At 43.1% G+C, this 15,369-nt stretch overlaps 1 long non-coding RNA gene across 1 annotated transcript; it reads left to right on the forward strand.

Moving 5' to 3' along the window:
- Positions 1-4,843: 4,843 nt before the first annotated feature.
- On the forward strand, positions 4,844-15,032 carry LOC105029581. Its single transcript, XR_004576607.1, has 3 exons — positions 4,844-4,948; positions 5,538-5,646; positions 14,918-15,032. It is a non-coding gene; the product is annotated as an uncharacterized LOC105029581 (long non-coding RNA).
- Positions 15,033-15,369: the final 337 nt, after the last annotated feature.

Here is a 15,369-nt window from a genome sequence, read left to right on the forward strand (position 1 = left end):
TGTGTTTATCCTCATTACAAGAAGTAAGAAGCCTCTTGAATTCGTGCAGGTTTGGTTTGTTGTACCTGCCTGGGATCTTCACATCACATGTGTGTGTTGCGCAATCGGCGACTGGCACTGATGCAATTGCATTGGCACATCTTGGATAACGCAATTCCTTACGCTTTTAAACAAACCTTCAAAATGTGTCACTAGTTATAAAACTGATAGGCCAAAAATCCTTGGCCTGAGTTATTCGTTGTGAAAGAGCTCTAGGATCTTAAAAGCACACCACATTTTTATGATACACTGTTATTTTACAGATTGGATTTGTAAAATATCCGTCAAACTGCAAAAGATAATGAACTGATAGTCTAGAATTATTGACCATGACCCCACTATTACAAAATGCATCATTAGTAATTTAGTGGACCCTCTTATCCAAAGCCACTTAGACTGCATTCCTCTGTGTAAAACAACCACATAGACTAGTTGTTGCACAAGTACATTTTCCCCTCAATGAAGGAGCCACCAGCAAAGTCAGTGCTAGTAGAAAATGACCACGTTTTTTTTATCACACACGAAAAGCAGCACGTGGGTTTCCCCCCCCCATCTGTAATGCCCCCAAAAGTCTTACATCCTCCGTTTACTGTAAGTCGCTTTCAGAAAACATCAGCACCATTCCACCAAACCCAGAGGGTGTGGTTTTGTTACAGTACTCGCTTTCTCCCCCCCTGGCCCCACCTTCTCTCTTTCTCTTCTCTCTCTCTCTCTCTCTCTCGACTCCTCTCTCCCTCCCTCAGTTGAAATGCTGGGCCGGGAGAGGGGGGACGGGCACGGGCACGTGCTCAGCTCTTAGAATCTCTGCGCTGTCTCATCCCCCCCGACGCCCGCTTCGGATGGGAAGTCAGGAAGTGTAGGCGGCGAGGCTGGACAGGGAGGGGGGGGGGGGATGGTCTGTCTGCCTCTGGCCCGCTGCCAGACAGATAACTGTCTCTTTATTTTATTTTCTGTCTGTCTGTCTAAAGCCTGGCCTGCCCGTCTATCTGTTTGTATGGCTGTCTGTCTGTGAGCACCTCTGGCCACAAGTCTGTCTTTCTGCCCGTCTGTCCATTAGTCTCTGAAGCACCCCCCCCCCCCAAACCCCCACCCCCCACCCCCCCCACCCATCAGCCTGACCTGCCTGCCTGCCTGTCACCCTGGCCCTCTGTGGGCCCCAGGTGGGCGGCTGTGGCGTGCTAGGTTTGTTGTATTCCCAACACGTGACTGAGGGGTATATTTCAACGGGGTTATGTAATCCCCACGGATGCCACTCCCTCTCGTACAGCTGGGGCTGAGCGGGGCGGTGCTCGTCTGGGCACATGACGCGGAGGAGTGGAGCGGTCCACATCTGACGGGGCTCTTCCTTCCTCGGCTGACTGGGAGGGACGTTGTTGCATAAGTCTTTGTGGGGCGGATCGCTGGCAGGTTTTACACGGTGGTGGCTAGAAAGAATCTGTGTTAGGATGAGATTCTCTCATTTGTATGTGTATACTTTTATATATATTTTTTAAAGCTATTTTATTTTACAGCTTACTTTCCACAAAGGTGCTTTTCTGTTGTGCTAAATTATTTAAGAAAATAAACTCATTGTTTACTTATTGATATTTTACCAATAAATCTAATTACGTTGATAAAAAATACATTGGATTGATGCATAGTCAAGATGTTAAAGGAGTACTTATGGTAGAAGTACAGTTGTTTCTGTATAGTTTGGATAAGACACATGTTTTCTTGTTAATCTTTGCCACATACAAGTCAATATACTGTTTCTTTACTTTTTAATACAAGAATTGAAGACAGTAAGAACACACAGAAACTCAAAATACTCAAAAAGTTGAAACAATATTGTGTGATGGCCTGACTTCATTGTTATCAACAGTACATCCAAAGAAATATTTCTGCCAGTATGTGTGTTGGTAAATAGATTTACCTTGACCACACACAAAGTGAATTACTTGGTCTCTCGGAGGAGGCGTGCATCGATCTTCAACTCTCCCGACCCCTGTGGGAGTTGCTGTATTGAGACAATGTGATAGGTACAGTACAATTGGATATCATGAAATTACAGAGAAAATGGGGGTAACGTTTAAATTCTTTTAGCCCATCATTTGTGAAAAAATTGTTACAAAAAATAATAATAATCTACAAATCTGGTGAATCTTTGTAGGATGATGATGATTAATATTGGTATATTTTGGATCTAATTCCATCACCGACCACATCAAACACACCAGAGCAACCAAAGTCGTGTCTCGAATTGCCAGTGGGGCTCCGGTCAAAAGTACAGTACGGCGCTATTGTCATTAGAGGGAACCTACTTTCTATTCTAATAATAGTTAGAACCTCACCCCCAGGACCATGTTAGAAATCAGCCGTTTCGAACAGTGGTTGAAATAATGATCACGTACCAGGTCGTCAAGGGAGAGAGTAATTCAATTATTTATTGCAACATTAGATGGTCTTGTTCATGAGGTTACAGACTCGGTCTTCATACACATTGTCTTACAATCTAAATCTTTTCTCAAAGAACCTCCGGTTGTCCTCTGTTTTATAGACATCGCAAGACAGTATACACATAAGTCCATTGGCTATTTACTGTTGCGCTTTGAATGAACGTGACGTCCTGGGTACGGATAAACAGAAGGTCTGTTGTAAACTAAACATAACATACACTTCAACAACCCTGTTTAGAAGTAGTGTGCTAAAGGCTTTGAGTTTGATTGTGACTGTAGGGCGTTGGGTTGGGTTGGTTCCATACACATCTCACAGTGAATTCTCAGCGGTACCGCACATATGGAATACTGGTGGACCACTTACAAATGTGATAACCATTTGATCGGAAATCATCAATAATTCAAAAGGATGGACGATGACTGGTGTCCAAGAGGAAAGTGCTCCTGTTGTGGGTTTGAGTGACCAGCTCTCAAATCAAGGTCAGAAGACAGTGTTGAAAGCCTGATCAGAAGCAAGAACAGACCAGTAGATGGGTGGGTGGGTTCTGTTCCTTTGAAGGGTTCAATTATATTATGTAAAGGAGAAAGACTCTAATACTACAGGAACACATGATACATTTAGTAAGTTGTTTTATAACCATTTGTCATGTAAGACTTCCCTCTGAGAGACAAATCATGTGTCATATTTAAGAAAATACCCGAAAAACTAGCTGTCTAAACGTGAGTAATCTTATGGTGCAAGTCATTTATCAATAGAAACAAACAACTTTAAGACTGTATCTTAACCTATAATAAGTTCTGTATGTCAGAATACCATGCAGGGCTTTCACCAATGAGCTGTGACATCCAAAGACCCCTGTTGATTTTATGGTGAATTTAATTCAAATGGCATGGCATGGCATGGCAAAATTGTAGAAATTGAGAAAACGTGCTTTCAAATGACAACATTTTCTCTAAGCCCAATTTCTTTAATGTCTGGAAATTAATCTTAAAAGGACAGTAACATTTTGTTTGAGATGGGTGGCCCCCTGACCAAATCTCACCTAGGGCCCGCAATAAGCTAGGACCAGCCCTGACTCTGAACAGAACAGAAAGTCAGGTGATTTATTCTTCCTCATGTCCGCCTAGGTTCCTGTACACTCTTACATGTGTAAAAAGACTGAACAACAAAGCCGAAAGGTAATTGTCATGTTCGCCGATGAACTGGCTGTGTCCATATGACCTCTGAACTCCAGACAGACAATATCCCTGGTTGGTTTAAGCTTATTAATAGAGGGAAATGGGTATTTTGATCTGGCTCTTGGGTCAGTAGTCTTGAATTAACTCTTGTCCATCTGTGACTGAATTAACTTGTTGGTCTAGATATGTACCAGATCTGTCTCCTGACCTTCTCGGTTTGCAATCATAGATGTAACAAAGTTGGAAGTTCCCTCCTGGCAATGTTTACAGCAATTTTCAAGCCTTCGGCCTCTGGTGGATGATGACGAACACTGGTTAGAAATCCTGTGGAAACCTTTTGATCTCTTTCCATTTATAACCACATCTAACACCCTCATCAGAACAACCAAAGACGTGTCTTAAATGGCACCCTGTTCAGTACCTAGTGCACTACAAAGATAGGGTTTCAGGTGGGGCAGCCTCAGTCCTGTGTGGCTTTAGCTGCCTTTCCAAACGTCTGTGTCCCAATGATAATATGGCAGCATCCTATTTCATATGTAATCAACTACTTTTAACCAGAGCCCTATGACTCTGGTCATAGGTAGTGCACGATATAGGATTCTGGCTGCCATTTGGGACACAATGCTTTTTTGCTCTGACATTTGGATGGAGGGGTTGAATAAATCTTGTTTGCATCAACGACTCACGATGACTTATCTGTAATACTGTACAGTACATTGGTGAATCATTAATAAATGACGCATGCTGCTTAAACTGAGTACATTTGAAGCTAATAGTTTACTAATGTATCATATTTTCTAGGTGAGGTAATTGTTCATCAATACTACACATTCCTTTATTCCACTGAGTCCTCAAGGAAAATGTTCACCTTGATTGAGTTTTTACATTTTCATGTTCAAGGCTACAGAAGTCCCTAAAAATATAGTTGATTTTTTTATACGTGGCTTGTAAATATGATTCGTTATTATTAGTTATTACCCTTTTTTTTTAAAGATAAGTATTATGATTCTGACGGTTTCTGTCACATTGTCTGTACACAACTTTATATGATAATTTTATGTACGTTGACCTACGTTATAGAAAATATATTTTTTTGTCAAATTATGTTGAATATTAAGTTATTTCTGTTAACTTTACTGTTACAGTGCAGAGCTGGGAGTGCAATGATCTTTTCTCTCCACCTGGTAGCCATTGGATAAGCCAGATTAACCCTATAGTTGTTTGAGCTGTAGCGTCTCCCTGTCTAAATACCTTGGCAACAGAATCCACTGGTCAGAAGACCTTGATTGTACACTGTAAGTAATTTGTGCTTAAAGCTAGTTCAATATGTTTCTTTGTCTTTTCGCAATGAAGTCGCAAAATGCTAGCTATTTAAAGGTAGTGGCATTACCAGCTACAAAAAATCAGGTGAGCTGGGATTAGCTACAAATGAAGCTACCAATAGATTCAGACTCAACATTGGCTGGATGAAAATAGGTTTGTCAGTACAGCTCTGATTTTATTTTGTTTACGCGTGACAAATACATTTTATGCATATTAATGAGTTTTCGTTTTTTTGTTTTAGGATTAGGAAGAAATTCGATTTAATATGCTTTCCCACTCAGTATTACAGTGCAGATTGTATTTTATGAGAGTTAACTCTGGGACCCTGACTAGGATTTGATTTGGTATTACTGAGTCAAATAGTGCAGGATTTTATCATTTAGCAATTTTAATTTTTGCATTGATACAGTATTTACATTCCTACTAAAGCAGGCTATTGTCAATAACATACCACATATTCCTGGTGTCCTGATTTATTTAAAAGTGTTTAAAATCCCTGAGATCCAATTGATCAGAATCATAAAAAATTAAAAAGGGAAGATGATGACTTGTGTCCAACAGGAATGTTCCCTGTAGTTTCCTGTTGTGAGTTTGAGTGACCACCTCACAGGTCAAGGTCAGAAGACAACGTTGGAATGCTGACAGGAAACTTGAACAGACCAGTAGATGGGTGAGTGTGTTGGTTGACTTTAGGACAGTTAGAATGTATGTGAAGGGAATGCTGACAGGAAACGTGAACAGACCAGTAGATGGGTGAGTGTGTTGGTTGACTTTAGGACAGTTAAAATGTATGTAAAGGGAATGCTGACGTAAATGTACAAAGTTCTTTATCACAAGATCTTTGTTAAGACCAGTTTCAACAGTGACACCATAACCAATAAGGCACAAGAGGTATGGTAGAAGGCCAGTATACCATGGTGAAGAGCTGTTCTCAGCAATATAGTGCACTCCTCTAAGAACACAGGACATGACAAAGGGAAAGTTGAGAGGTCTATTTCTAAAAGTGATTCCTTCCTCATGTCTGCCTTTGTTGCTGATCCTGGCTGGTTTTAAGGGCATTTACAGAGGGAAAGGGTCTCTTGGTCTTCTGGATGGGTATCAGTGAGGCTTAAGTAAAAACCTGGCTATCTGTGACCCTGTAACTAGGGTACTGTATATGTACCAGGGACTTCACCCTATTTCCTGTGTGTAGTTTTTAATGTAACATTTTAAATTCCCTCCTGCCAATGATTACAAAAACCAAATGCTCTGCTTTGGATCAAATACCCCGGGAACATGCCCCATGCCTCCACCCACCCAGCCAACCCACGGAGCACTGGGCCTCTGGTTATGTGTCATGTCAAAACAGCCCCTGGCTAGCTTCCCCGCAGTCCCAGGCTTGTTTGAACAGAGGACAGGACACGGCTCAGCCTGGTGTTTGCTTTGAAGTGACTCATAACCTGACAATGAATGTGCTCCTGAGATGTTGAGAATACTCCACAAAAAAGTGATCAGTAATTCAAGTGTGTGTATGCAGTTTGTGTCTCTGCTGATCTTTGGGAAGCTGCACCTTAGGTTGACAGTATGTGACCTATTGATTGCAGCCATACTAATGTGTTGGTGAACATAACAGTCTTTGTAATGTTTAAATTAAATAACATATTTAAATTGAGTGTGTGCAATCAGACGAATGGTACTTATTGGGTCAGGGGGACTTGGTATGCCTTGAATGGATGTAAATTCACTGAATTTGCAGCTTATGGAGGAGAACATTTCCATTCTTCTCTGCAGATCCTCTCAAGCTGTCAGGTTGGATGGGGAATGTCGCTGCAAACTACTTTCAGGTCTCTCCAAATATGTATGATCGGGTTCAAGTCCAGGCTGTGGCCGGGCCTCTCAAGGACTTTCAGACACTCCTGCTTTGTCTTGGCTGTGTGCTTATGGTCATTCTCCTATTGGTGGGTGAGCCTTTCGCCCAGTCTAAGATCCTGAACGCTCTGGGGCAGGTTTTTATCAGGCATCTGTCTGCACTTTCCTTGGTTCGGTTTTCCCTCAATCTTGACTAGTCTCCTAGTCCCTGCCATAGAGAAACACCCCCACAGCATTATGCTGCCACCATCTTGCTTCACTGTAGGGATGATATTGGCCAGGTGATGAGCAATGCCTGGTTTCCTCCAGAATGGATGCTTGGCTTTCAGGATTAAGAGTTCAATCTTGGTTACATCAGACTAGAGAATCTTGTTTCTCCTAGTCTGAGAGTCCTTTAGGTGCCTTTTGGCAAACACCAAGTGTGCTGTCATGTGCCTTATACTGAGAAGTGGCTTCTGTCTGGCCACTACTAGAAAGGCCTGATTGGTGCAATTCTGCACTTTCTGTGGCTACTAAAGAACCTATTAAACTTTTCCTAAGAGTTGAGGTGTTAAACCTGATGTGCTGGTACATTTTGAATCCGACCATATCACCATGGCTGTTTAATCATCAACAGCTTCTAACAGACTCCTCCCCCTGTAACAATGCAAAAACATATGTAAAGTTTAATGTTACCAATGCAAAGGACCATCTGATCTGTGTTGCCCTGCGTTTGACCCGTTGTGTCAACATCATCATTGTCGTAGTATTGAAACGTCAGGCATCTGGCGATTGGTTAATGATTTCTGAGAAAAGCAGGAAATGTGTTTATCCAGATAAGAGGATAAGACTCTGGGTGAGTGTGTGTGTGTGTACTAAAGAACCCATTTCAATTGAACTAGGTCTGACCTGACAGAGGAAAGAGATTAGTATGTCCACTAATGACTCGTTACTGGTTAGGGGTTCAGGGGGGTATTTGGGAGGTATTTGGGGTCTTTGAAAAATAACATATCTCATGTTATGTATATATCACGCTACTATGTAGTTACTCCCCATTTCGTTTTTTTGGGCACCAGTGTTCACAGAACAGAAAAGCCGAGAAGCAAATTGACTTCCACACTAAAAGTGTTACAGTGAAAAACATTGTGCCTTCTTTCAGATTTTCTCTGATTAGTAATTTCCTTTTTTTTTTTTAAGTCAACATTCACGAGTTCACCATGACATAATACCGTATCTGGGGAAAGCGCGCCACTGAAGATGTAATCTCAGAGTGCCAATTGTGGGACCATAATGTTCCATCCTCTCTCTGTCCCTGTTTGATGCCGTTCGGGCTACACTGACTGAGGCTTTTACTGTCTCTCAGTCAACGGCCTGTTGTGGGAACACTGAGGCTTCCAACTAGCCAACAACATGATTGACCAAAAATGCATCCCAAATGGCACCCCTAATACCTATTCAGTATGTAACATTTGACCAGGGCTAATGGGGTGCTCCAGTCAAAAGAAATGCTGTAGGGGATAAGACGCCATTTGGGATTAATTCCGGCCTATAGAACTCTACTGAGCCTCCACAGTAACCTTACAGTGGGTGAGTGATGAAAGGTTGCAACCAGAGCTGGATAAACCCTAATGATGATGGGTCTTGGATACTCGCCCGTCTCTCTCTCCTCTGCCACCGTCTTCAAAGCCGTATTCCATTCTGCTGCACCTATCTTCAGCGCACACATGCTGCCGAAGGGTATGTCTGTCACGACAATACTGAATTTGCGCATGTTTCATAAACACAGTCTCGTTTTTGCAGACACTCTCATTCGGAGCACTTTTTCATACCTTTTTGGTACCAGGCCCCCATGGGAATCAGTCCCACCCTGGTATTGCAACCCCCATGCTTTACCATGTGAGCCACTAGGGATGGAGACACCCAGTAAACCTGGACATTGAGATTCATACACACATGCTTCCTTGGGTTGTTCAATTGATCTCAAACCAAAAATGGGAGACTGACCAGTTAAATGTGAGAAGGGCTGGAGTAAAAGCCATCTAATCAACTAATTTGCTATGTAGCTCAAGCCTGTTTTCTAACCCTTCGTTTGGCTATCGTGCTGAAGTAAACTGCCCGCTCTGTCCAGTCTAAACAGAATAATGTGTATGTCCTTGAGCCCTTCTACCTACTCCCTCTGTGGCTGCCTGAACTAGAACACGCCTGCGTCCCAAATTGCACCCTATTTTATTGTGCACTAAGTTTGATGAGCACTTTGGGATTAGGTGCCATTCAAGCCCTAACGCCTCTCCTTGGCCGCCTGCAATTTCAGACTGTGCTGTTGTTGTCAAAGCTTTATGATCACCTCTGCCAGAGTAACTACTAGCAGGAGGAGAGTAGCAGAGACATAATTTGTGTTCCAAAACAGGAATTACTCTCTCAATAATGCACTATGTGCTCTGGGTGATATAAGTAACAGGGTTCAATTTGGGACGTTATCACTGCAGAGAAAGCCTTTTGTCTTGTGCAATGTGCAGCACAACAGATTGTGACCAGGCATTTGGAAGAACAGGGCCCTACACACTCACTACATACAGTAAATGAAACAAAAAAGTAGTTAAATGTACAATTATGATACACACTTTTAATTTTACAATTAAAATCTGTGACAAGATTCCATATAGATGTTATCATAGACTCAAGATTACAGAATCTTTCTAATGTGGAAAGCAATTTGAATCTTTGGAATGCAAGTCTATAAAGGTTTAGAATTCTCACTTGGTTTTATCGTTGCCATGGTACTAACATATTGATGACCAGAGGTGGAACTCGGGTTTATGACAAGGGCTAATTACCGTTTTGTCTAAATTACACTATAGTGGCGTGGAAATATGACAATATTGCAAACGTAGGCTAATATTTAGTGGAGAACAACATGGCCATAATATCATGGCCATAAAAATGATATTATCTAACGTGGCAACGTTGTCCTTAGCAAAATCAGTCAAGAGTAGCTAGGGATGCTAATGTTAGCTAGCTACATTTTGGTGGATTCTGCTCAATATTAACTAGCTAATTAACGTTACACTGCATCTAAAAATCTATTGTCAATCGTCACATCAAAATGATTACAAGATTTTTAGCTACTAATGTGCCTGTTTTCAGGGCTTAGAAATGTACTTAAGAAAAAATCTTCATCACTTCCCATTGAACTGAATAGAATGCTCAGTTGGAGATCACTCCTAAAATGAACGTTAAAAATTGTATTGTGACAAAACGAACAGAACTCCACACCCAAAGTTACCTTAATGCCCAAACTTCAAAACTCCAGTGATATGATGAACTTGGAGTTTACACACACGCGCGCACACACACAATACCTCTTATCAACTTAATGCCCTTCTGCCAAAATCTTTTCCCTGCCTATGGTCTTCGCATCAGATAAAGAACCAGACAGAGATTACCTCATTCAGGAGATTTAGCGTGTGCGTGTTTTAGTGTTCTTTGTAGTTTGCGTGTGCGTGTACATTCTGTTTGATGATTCATGGACGAAGCCTTAAGGTACATTCTAACAATAGTGTTAGAATGTACCTTACATCAGTGAAACCTGCTCACTGATGAGGATAGCCTTAAGAGTGGACTCCAATTATCCAGACATTAATGGAAAGAGAACTTTGACCATGTGCAGTTTGTGTAAATGTGTTTGTTGTGTGTACGGGTGCATGCGCTGTGGGTATGTTTTTCTGCTGCACCAGCGCTTCTGAACAGTACAGTTCTCCCCTGGTGGTTCAAGTATAATGACAGTTGGGTGCAAAGTGACTGTTACCCCAGCAACAGAAATCCCTGTCCCTCTAGCAAATGAGCTCAGTTAGTTCCAGAATCATGTATTCAGTCGGGCCAATATGGTTTCTGCGTGATGATGCACATGCCACTTCAGCAGCCATGTTAGCTCTCTAATAACATTACTGAATGCTTACTTAAACAGTATAAAGCCTTTTAAATGTGGGCCTATCTCTCTGACTCGCTAAAATATATTGTTTTGGTCCCATCAGTATCAGACACATTTCCACACACTCAGCAGAACACGTGTAAGTACGTGTTCTCATGCAGACCGGGGGTGGCATTTATTATATTTATTTAATCTAATATATTTTACTACGTTGGCTGTTGTAGAGAAATGGATAAACCTCCAGAGATTTTATAGAAGGAGAATGTTTTAAAGTGAATACAAATACATTATAAACTGTATTTCTGCAACAATATAATATCAAATAATTAATTCGGTCCACATTTGTCTACGTTATCCCCTGTTTAACATAGCCATATGCTAAATACGCAGTCATATAACAACTTTAACATGACTGGCGTTACGTGTCGAAGTTATCTTATCATGGCATGACCAGAATGTCGCCCAAATAGGAGGGGCCGCAACAAAAACGTGTGTAGCGCGTTATTGCGCAAGGTTTCTCTGACTCACGGTGATACACAACAAATATAGATCGATCACGTGCACCACGCACACCATCGGCAATCTATTTCCATGCTCCCTCTCTCGATTACATAAATCCACAACTCTTTCTGGCGGGCCTCCAAGTGTCCTCAGGGAACCCGAGCTCGAGCGGGCATTGCTCGCGCGCTACACTGCAACGCAACAAGCTTGAGCAGCTTGAGCGGTCACAGCTACTTTCATTTCTTCAGTTCGTCTTATAAACTCTTTATAGCGTGCATCTTTGGTTGAGTCTTAAAAATATTTGTAAGTAATTCAAGGCTTTTGCCGCAAAATGTAATGGGAACAATATCACAAAATCTGTATATTCTATTGCGTAGTCTGTTGCCCTGCATTGTTAGTGGACACACACAAGCTTGAATGTATTTAGGCATACCTAACCCTTTCCCATGACTTGTGACTAACTCAGATGAGGCCATAGGCTCTGTCCCAAATGCCACATTTTCCCTTATAATGCATTATTTTTGACCAGTACTCATGGGGCTTTGGGCTGAGGTAGTGTACTATGAAGTAGAACAAGGTGCCATTTTATGTTTACTAGTTTGGTCTGGTCTGCTAATAGCTGCTGCTATAACAACGTGCTAATGGGAACAGCTGACTATGTTTAAAAGAACAGCTGGTACTGGTGTCATGTAATAAGAGGAATGACTGTTGATTTAGTTATTGCCAGTCTTGGTTAAACTGTATTGCCACATTCATTTGGTACAACACATGGGTCATAGATACCCTGATGAAGACAGCTACTCCTGAAACTCATTGAAACGTTGGTAATAAACTATTGCATCGGAGCACCTCGTGTGCGGCTATTTCTTTTGTTAAAAAAGCCAGCACCTCGTCAAACCAGGTGTGTATTTTCTCTGCCTTTAGCCACATCACATGGGTCAACACATGACGTAAGATTAGCTCTCCGCAAATTATGGGTGTAGGTCTATCCAGTGGGCTGACCTAGCAGATTCTCAAAATGTTTTCCTCTAGTTATCTACCACTGGCTAAAGAGTAGGCCGCACTGGACCCTGATCATAGTAATGTAACAACAAAAACAGACTATTCTAGAGTGGTGCATCACGGACGCCTTGTCACCACAAACACCAGCCTTTTATGCTCTCACATGTACGGAGAGTTCAGGGAGTTTGCCCCACGGAGACAGTCAGCTGCACAATTGATTGGCTCAGTGTAAAATGGGCTAATGATGTTGCTGCCCCTTAGTGGTGAGCTGCGGTAGTGCGTGCATGCTTGGGCCTCCGGTCAGACCATTCACCGCTGCTGGTTAGCCGATGTGAGGCTGCAGGCAGAGGCCTGTCGCCACTCGGCTGTGCTTCAGCGGAGAGAGGCGTTATGGTAGCTAGGCCATTTGCAACTGACGGCATCTGCTTCTCTCTAGGACCAGGATGTTGGTCATGTCCAGATAGGATGCGTCCTGGCGGCAAAAGTTAATAATTAGCATGTTATTCTTCCCTAATCCTAAACTATTTTACTAACCTCAGCCTTATTATCCCAAACGTGCTGCCTGAATTCTCCACCTCGTGAGCACAATTTGACCAAAAACAGTATCCCTCCTAGACATAACTCAGGGTGTCATTCGCTGGGCTGCTGCTGTTGTGCTCTAAGGCTGATTACGTAAAGCCTTACATAATGTTACCATTTAGCCACATGTGAGCCCAAGCAGGCAGTCAGACAGCGGCCACATTCCTGCGCTCAGTGTAATAGCTGTCCCGTAAAGATCCGGCATTGAACAAAGGTGGTCCAAAACATGTGACAGCCGGTTTAAAAAAATAAAAGGCATTTAAAGGTCATGCGGGTTTGGGAAAAAACAAGGAGCAGGAGAACCGCGATGGACTCACTTCTTTCAGAACAGAGTGGAAAGTCCTGCGCTTATTGCTCTTGATGCGAGCTGGTATTAGACGAAAAGCACCATGTCCATTTAATACAATTACTATCAGAAAGATTCATATGATGTACTTCCTGAAACACACCCGTCATATACTGTGCAGTCAGGACTCCCTCCCCCCTCCCTGTGAACAGAAATAGCGTAGTAATGGTCTGATCTGTGCAGTTGTCCGTTGCCAGTCTTTCCAGGAACCCTGTGTGATGATGCAGTGAGCAGTTCCTGGAAGGGAAAGGGCTTCATCGCTGTATCACATGGTTCCCTGTAGCCAAGGCAAATCATCACTGTATCACATGGTTACCTGTAGCCCAGGCAGAGGTTCATCACTGTACAGTACCACATGGTTCCCTGTAGCCAAGGCAAATCATCGCTGTATCACATGGTTCCCTGTAGCCCAGGCAGAGCTTCATCACTGTACAGTACCACATGGTTACCTGTAGCCCAGGCAGAGCTTCATCACTGTACAGTACCACATGGTTACCTGTAGCCCAGGCAGAGCTTCATCACTGTACTGTATCACATGGTTACCTGTAGCCCAGGCAGAGCTTCATCACTGTACAGTACCACATGGTTACCTGTAGCCCAGGCAGAGCTTCATCACTGTACAGTACCACATGGTTACCTGTAGCCCAGGCAGAGCTTCATCACTGTACAATACCACATGGTTACCTGTAGCCCAGGCAGAGCTAAATCATTTTGTCACTTGGTTACCTGTAGGCCAGGTAGAGCATCATCATAATGTCACTAGGTTACTTGTAGCCTAGAGCTGTGAGGAAATGAAATATTAAAACCAGTCAAAAGGCACTACAGATTATTGATGCCGGCCAGCAAGACAGACTAACACCTGTCAAAAGTAGTTCACTTCAACAGACATAGAGTTCTGTTTGGAACGTACATGTCTTTGTGGCCTTGTGCCTGTCAGGAATGTTCAGAGAGCAACAATGTTCAGAGGTTTCATGAACTTGGACTCTTTGCGTACGGCACAGCATGGGTCAGCCAAAACCTTTACACACACAATCCCCACAGACACTGATGGTCTGCTAACACACACACACACATATATATACACACTCACTGAAACTGGTGGACCATAAAGGTCTGGCTGCAGTTGATACTGCCTCAGATCCCAGAGTGCAACAGGATACACTGGGGGCAGGGAGGTCATAGAAAGGCATGTGACAGGAGTGTGTTATGTCATCGGTACTAGACTAAATGCATCACACACATGAATGCTCCCACATACACGTAGAACTAAACACATGCACACGCCTACACACATTACCACATGAACAAACACACATATGCACACTCAAACATATCCACACATACACAATGATGGACACAAGTTAATGTAAACGTTTACATGTTCACACACCCACACTTTGTTCACGTGAATAAATCCACATATACATATGAATGTTCACACATGAACACGCTAACCCTAACCCATAATGCCTTAACCCTGAGAGTAACCCCAATTCTAACAATATGCCCTATTGTCTGTTTTACCCTAAACCTAAACTAGTGAGGACCTGTCAAAAAGGTTTCAGTTTCTTTGATGTACACTTCAAAAGATTGTACATCGATTGTACAAGACTTGGATCTCTCTGACACATACACACACACATTTCTTTAGCTATTTAAATGGGGACACCAAAGTTGACTGTCCTTAAAGAGGCAGGTTGTAGAATCCTGCCTCTAAACAATAACACAAGTTGTCTCCTCATCTTCCCTTTCGGAAAGAGACTGGTATAGAAAAGTTCCCGGCCGCCCTGGCGCCCTCTGGCCCTCCGCCGGCTCCTGACCCTCCGGCTCTCCCGGCTCCTGATCTTCCGCCGGTTCTGCCTCCCCTGCCTGTCCCGACGGCTCCGCCACCCTGGTTAGTCTCGGCTGTTCCGCCCCCTCGGGGGGTGTGTGCCGATGGGGGTTCTGCGCTGGCCCGCCCCCCCTCCCTTGGGGTGGGGTTCGTCTTGGCCCGTCCGGTGGCTGGGCCTTTGGGGGGGGGGGTACTGTCATGGTGCGGTGAGCAGCAGCGCCACCGTGCCATATATTCTCAAGTTCCCATATCACACGAACACATCCCGGACTGTCACATGTTTTCAATCTTTCACACCAGGTCCCAATTTGTATCGTTTGTATGTGTTTAAATGTTTCCCCTCTGCTCCCCACATTGTGGATCATTGTTGCGGTTATGT

This window comes from Esox lucius, chromosome 2 (assembly GCF_011004845.1).
Source record: "Esox lucius isolate fEsoLuc1 chromosome 2, fEsoLuc1.pri, whole genome shotgun sequence".
In the NCBI taxonomy this organism is placed as follows: Eukaryota; Metazoa; Chordata; class Actinopteri; order Esociformes; family Esocidae; genus Esox; species Esox lucius.